The sequence below is a fragment of the Phocoena phocoena genome, chromosome 7 (assembly GCF_963924675.1).
Source record: "Phocoena phocoena chromosome 7, mPhoPho1.1, whole genome shotgun sequence".
NCBI lineage: Eukaryota > Metazoa > Chordata > Mammalia > Artiodactyla > Phocoenidae > Phocoena > Phocoena phocoena.
In genome coordinates, this window is record NC_089225.1 from 67,680,455 (window position 1) to 67,687,729 (window position 7,275).

General features: G+C 40.3%; 1 pseudogene; it reads left to right on the forward strand.

The window, feature by feature from the left end:
- The first annotated feature begins 445 nt into the window (after positions 1–445).
- On the forward strand, positions 446–1,158 carry LOC136125399 (ferritin light chain pseudogene; annotated as a pseudogene).
- Positions 1,159–7,275: the final 6,117 nt, after the last annotated feature.

Below are 7,275 nucleotides of genomic sequence, written 5' to 3' on the forward strand. Positions count from 1 at the left end.
GCCGCGCGTGGGCTCCAGAGCGCGGCATGGAGGGCCCGGCCTAGCTGGGGCCCATGGCCCTATGTCTTCTGGCTGTGACGCCGGTCCTGCGCACGATGCGGGGCTGCAGCCGCCGGGCCGCAGCCGCCGGGCCGTGGGTGCCCGAGGGGCCGGGAGGCGAGCCAGGACCCACAGGCGGGTGTGGGCATCCTGTCTGCAGCCAGCGTCCCCGAGGCCACGCTCAGGCCATGAACACTCGGTGAAGCTGCGCCCGGACAGCACGGCCGACTCCTTCTCATGCTCTGAGGACCTGTGCGCGCTGCAGGACTCGGTGCCTCTGCCCTCCTTGCGGGCTTCCCTGAGGGAGGGCCTGCTGGACTGAACGCCAACCGCCTCCGCGGGGTAGACTGGGCGCCGCTCCTGAGCACCCTCTGCCCCTGATCTGTATCCAGAGCTTCTTCCAGCCATGGCTTGTCGAGACAGTGTTTGGAATGAACAGACCCAGGGACGCTCCTTGCTCCAGCCCCCAACCACCCTCCAACCTTTCTTCCTGTCGCAACCTTTGGAATCAGCCACTCAGCTATCCTCAGCCTCCAGGACAGAACAACACCGTTTTTTGAGCTTAGCTCCTTATCACTGATCAACCACGAGTTGCCAGGTTCGTCAGAATTATTCCATTGAAGTGGAGGCCGCCATCCACCGCCTGTTCAACATGCATCTGGGGACACTTACCTCTCTCTGAGCTTCTATTTTGACAGCAACAATGGGACTCTGGACAGTGTGGGCCACATTTTTCGCCAACTGTCTGAGGAGAAGTGTGAGGGCGCCCAGCGTCTCTTGAAAATGCAAAACCAGTGCTGTGGCCGCACCCTCTTCCAGGATGCGCGGAAGCCTTCTCAAGATAAGTGGGGTAAAACCCAGGATGCTGTGGAAGCCGCCATTCTTAAGGAGAAGAGCCTGCACCAGGCACTATCAGATCTGTGCGCCCTGGGTTCCGCCCGCGCGGACTCCCACCTCTGTGACTTCCTGGAGGAGCAGGTGAAACTCATCAAGAAGATGGGCGACCACCTGACCAACCTCTGCAGGCTGGCTGGTCCGCAGGCTGTGCTGGGCAAGTCTCTCTTTGAAAGGCTCACCCTCGAGCACAAACAGGAGTCTCTGAAGTCCAGCGGCCTCTGAGGAGCCCCTTTGGCATCAGAACTTCTGCCTGAAGCCCTGCTCTGCAGCTACTAGGCAGCTTTGTAACCGCCCTGGAGCCCTCTCCCAAGCCTTGGACCAAATGGAAACAATAACGCTTTTTGCAGAAGGAAAAGAAAAAGCCTATTTGAAACACAAACAGAATAAAGAGGAAAAAAAAGAAATATATATATATATGTGTGTATATATATATTCATGTCTTTTTTTTCCTTTTTTTAAAAATTTATTTTACTGAAGTATAGTTGATATACAATGTTGTGTTAGTTTATGCTGTACAACAAAGTGATTCACTTATACATATATATAATTTTTCATATTCTTTTCCGTTATGGTTAATTACCAGACATTGAATATAGTTCCCTGTACTATACAGTAGGTCCTTGTTGTTTATCCATCATATATATAATAGGTTACCTCTGCTAATCCCAAACTCCTAATCCATCACTCCCCCACCTCCCCCTTCCCCTCGGGAAGCACAAGTTTGTGTGCTATGTCTGTGAGTCTGTTTCTGTTTCATGGATAAGTTCATTTGTATCATATTTTAGATTCCACATATAAGTGATATCATATGGTATTTCTCCTTCTCACTTACTTCATTTAGTATAATAGTCTCTAGGTCCAGCCATGTTGCTGCAAATGGCATTATTTCATTCTTTTTTATAGCTGAGTAGTATTCCATTATATATATATCACATCTTCTTTATCCATTCATCTGTCAGTGGACATTTAGGTTGTTTTCATGTCTTGGCTATTATAAATAGAGCTGCTGTGAACATAGGGGTGCATGTATGTTTTCGAATTATAGTTTTGTCCAGATATATGCCCAGGAGTAAGATTGCTGGATCATATGGTAGCTCTATTTTTAGTTTTTTGAGGAACTGCCATAGTGTTTTCCATAGTGGTTGCACCAATTTACATCCCTACCAACAGTGTAGAAGTAAGTCAGAAAGAGAGAGACAAATACCGTATGTTAACACATATATATGGAATTTAAGAAAAAAAATGTCATGAAGAACCTAGGGGTAAAACAGGAATAAAGACACAGACTTACTAGAGAACAGACTTGAGGATATGGGGAGGGGGAAGGGTAAACTGTGACAAAGCGTGAGAGAGGCATGGACATATATTCATGTTCTTTTAACATATGAATTGCCCCACTTTATCTGTGTGAAATAAGTTTGTTCCCGTTATTGGGCTGCTTCTCAAGCTTTGCTGCTCATTTGAATTACCTGAAGAGCTTTTAAGAAAAACATTGGTGTCTGGGTCCCAGCCCCAGAGATTTTGATTCAGTAGGTCTAGGGAGGAGCCTGGGCACAGGGAGGTCTCAGAGTTCCCCAGGTGATTCTAATGTGCAGCAACTTTGGGAACCACCTCTTGGCTTCAATCCAGCTAGTAATCAGATATTAAATCTAAGACACATGGGCTAGTGCGTGAGCTCTAGGAAGATTCGTGACAGGGAAAATGATCCATAGTTGTGTTACTTCTCTGAAATGTATTGAAATTTCCAATTAGCATGAACAGGGGAGGGTGAATGGGTGAATGCAATAAGGTGTATCATTTACGTATTGCCCTATGTGTATGGCTAGAAGCTTTTGCAACTGAGGTCTGCCCTACTTTTCATGTTAATGGTAATGCTTGTCCTCCTAATGCAGCTGTAAACTTTATAAGCCCATAGGTAGACAGCATCACAAAATATTTACCCCTCCCCACTGGCCCACTCTCAAGCTTCTCTCCCCTTCCCCAATACACAAATGTACATCAATGCTCTTGAGACCAATATCAACATATTGACCTTCAATTCTTCTACTTTGCAGCTTCCCTCTTATCATGAGATGTCAGCATTTGGTGCAAGGACAAATGCTTGCCTCTTGGTGAGTAATGTAGGCAATGCCTCCAAGAGACAAATAGCCCTTAGGGAGGGGGAAAAAGTCTTTCAAAAAGGTTGATGCCCATAGGAGGCATTTTCAGTCATCTCAGCTTAGAGGTCAAATATCCAAAATTAAAAAGGTTAAAAAAAAGAAAAAGAAGAAAGCAAGGAAGAAAAGAAGGAAACAATTTTCTTATCTCATAGTAATAAGTCCGTTTTCCTTAAAAAAAAAAGACTTAAGCCTTAAATTCTCTTTCCTAATCAAAATGTGCTTTTCCGTCTTTAGACTATTCCTCTTATATCCTGTATTATTCATGACGTTTAATTCTTGAAATAGCACATGGCTGAAAACAGAAGCTAACCTCTTGTCCACTATGAATTAAATCTTCTTTTCCTAGGACCTGTCTACAATGTACAATTTGGGGTTTGCCAACATAATTATTTTCTCTGAAATAAGTTACAGCATTTTGCCTTTTCAATATATAGTTATACAATATATTGTTAACACAACATAGTTAATATAGTCAATATAGTAAATACAACTATAACACACGTGGTATGATGCCACTTTGGTGATTTTCTTCATCCATGTAATTCTGAAATTTGACAGTATAGTTTTCATATTCTAATGAGCTGAGTATTACCTTTGCAAGGATAGAAAAATAAAATAAATTCATAATATTCTTGTGTGGTTTGCCTCTGGGGTGGATTACCATAATGGGGGGATATTTGAGCCTTTCCTCAAGTCATTAAAAAGCCTCCAGCGAGCAACCCCTTGTCCTCTCCAGGGAGTGGGGGGAAAGGATCTTTAATCATAATAATCCTGGGGGGAGAAATCTCAGAAATGAGACATCTGCTTCTGTGCCTTGTTGTTTTGCAGAATAGCAATGATTGCTTTAGCAGCTTCTGTTGCCATGTGTGTACAATAAGTAAATGAACATAAAATTGAATGAATGCATAAAAGAAGGATAAACCCACCCAGCTTAACAAATCCACTCTCTCACCTGCTGTGCCCTGAAACATGAAAGAAAGAATCACGGGATCATAAGGATTAATAAAATAACAGTCTCTGTTAACAATAAAAAAAAAAAAAAGAAAAGAAAAAGAAAAACAACAGTATCAGGACCTCCCTGGTGGTTCAGGGGTTAACACTCCACGCTCCCAATGCAAGGGGACTGGGTTCAATCTCTGGTCAGGGACCTAGATCCCACATGCCGCAACTAAGAGTCCGCACGCAGCAACGAAGATACCGCGTGCTGCAACTAAGACCAGGCACAGCCAAGAAAAACAACAGTATTTGTTACCAATAATAAAATACAGGATTTCAAGAGAAAGTTAGATTCCTAATAATCTGACAAGATTAGTAGTGATAGTAATAAATCAATTTGGGGCATCTTATAATTAATAGATGAACATTTGGGAGACCCACATTTTTCGGGTCTCCGTGTACCAATATTTTGCAAGTGATCAATAAATTATGTCACAAAATCATGCACTGGGTAAAAGACCAATTCTAAGTACAAGATAAATCAATGAATTTTAATAAAATAGAGTACAAAATGTTCTTTAGTATGGTTTCATATTTCACAAAACAACTGATCCTATCTATGAAACAGAAAGAGAATCATGGACATAGAGAACAGACTGATAGTTGCCAAGGGGGAGGGGGTTGGGGGAGGGATGGAGTGGGAGGTTGGGGTTAGCAGATGTAAGTGTTTATATATAAAATGGATGAACAACCAGGTCCTACTATATAGCACAGGGAACTATATTCAATATCCTATAATAAACCATAATGGAAAAGAATAGAAAAAAAGAATGTGTATATATATATATATATATACACATACACAAAATATATATGTATAACTGAATCGCTTTGCTGTATAGCAGTAATTAACACAACATTGTAAATCAACTATACCTCAATAAACAATAATATAATGTTGGCCTCAAGAAAAAGTACTTGTGTGACTGTTTGAGCTGTGAGCTGAATTATTGTTCTTTTCATGGAATAAATAGTAACTATAGTTATTCTGACTTCAGAGAACAAGAATGCTCATCTTTTCATTTGAAAATGCTGCTTTTAACAATTATTCATAAGAACACACCTTCAAGCCAAGGTGGGTGGGGTGGGGATTGTGACAATATTTCATTTCATATAGTCAAATTTTAGGAAGATTTTCAAGTGCATCCCCCCAAAAATAACTACCTAAGGTCAATCACAATTACTAAAAAAGATTGAAATTTGTGCCAAATATCTGTGATGTAACAAAAGACAGAGGAAGATGGTCCAAAATTACTTCAAAACGCCAGATACTTTGAGGTATGAACTATCGGTGATATATGACTTAGGTTAACTAAGGATTTTACTAAAATTTTAACAGCTATGAGCTATATATGTTTCAAGGGACTGGAACAGGTGATGTATACCTCTTCTTTTCTAAGGGACTGAGAAAGTTAAAAGGTGAGAAGTTGATGAGAGGTTGGCTATGACAACACTTTTGAAATTAGAGATCAGTTTGTTTTAACTTCAATATCTTTCCTGATATTGGAACAAATCCCCCAGCAAGCAATTTGCAAAGCTCTAGAAAGTACAGGAGGCAGGGTAATAACCAACATGACTTGGTGGACAACAAATCATGTCAGTCCAATTGAATTCCCTTTTACCCAGTGACAGCCTTATAAATGTGGGGGAACAAATGAAGTCATATATCTTGGCTTCACAAGGCTTTGGACTGTAACGCTCAGAAGATACACAGGGTAGTAAACTATGGTTTGGAGCATAATCTTGGAGGAGTAATTAGTTATTGCTCATTTTTCAGAGATTACTCTTTGCAGTGATGTATATCAAGGAAATTACCCAGGTATATCCCTAGGAAATATTTTTATTAGTGACTTAAATATTAAAATACATGGCATTTTCATAAAATTCACATTAAAAAGCAGCATGTATAAAGAAAAATTCAAGTTATTACATTTAGAATACTTGTAAGAAGTCATTTCCATTTGGTGCCCCTTAGAGCCTATTTCTGAATCATTCGCATGGGATATAATATTCATAGAATGTGCAGGTTTTCCCATTTTCCATTCTATCTATCTCCATTGCAGTTATACTACCTAGTGAAATTCAAGATAAAGCACTGTTCTTGGATCAGTGTGAAGCTGTGGAATTGCCTTCCAGGAAAGATCATTTTCCTTTTGTTTTTACATTTCCCTTTTGTGTTATGTCTTCAAGTGCCATGCTTTTATTATGAATCGACCGTAGCTACTGTTAAGAAGGGCACCGCTCAAAATCAAGGTGGATTACATTTCAGAAATGTAAGCAGATGATCTTAAAACTGGAAACCTATTTAATACAGAATAATAAGAAAATAAAATAACAACTGACATAACCTAGATAGAGGAGAGAAAGTGTAACATTTGGTACTGGCAATTAATTTAAATGTCAAGTTGAACATAATTTGAAAATATTTCATTTAGGACACTTGTGGCTACATTCATAAAACAGTCTACCATTGTTATATGATATCAGCTTTGGACAGCAGGATTATGGTAACATAACATAAATTAAGTGGCTTTGTGAATAGATTATCTGTTTCTATAATAACTCACTAATAAAATCATCTGATTCCAGTCTTTTTGGAAGTAATATTTTAGTAACTTCAAATTTCACAATTATTAGTCTAAGTTTTCCTTTCCTCTTTTTTTTTTTTTTTTTTGTGGTACGCAGGCCTCTCACTGTTGTGGCCTCTCCCGTTGCGGAGCACAGGCTCCGGATACGCAGGCTCAGTGGCCATGGCTCACAGGTCCAGCCGCTCTGCTGCATGTGGGATCTTCCCAGACCGGGGCACGAACCCGTGTCCCCTGCATCGGCAGGCGGACTCTGAACCACTGCGCCACCAGGGAAGCCCTCCTTTCCTCTTGAATTGATTTTGGCAATATAAATAATCCAAGAACATTTCTCAATTCACCAAGAATTTCACAGTATTTTTGTTAAATTACACATAATAAAATATGGGTTCTGTTGCCATGACTTATGTAAGTAACTACACTTCTTTTTGCCTCATAATCTTCATTATTCAAATAAGCATTAAAATGGTGCTTACTTTATAGTGTTTTTTTAAAAGGCTAAAAGAGTTAAAACACACAAAACTCTTAGAACAGCAAACACAGTATGCACTTAAACTTTGTTATTATTCTTATTATTGCTATTATTATCCTTTCCTAAG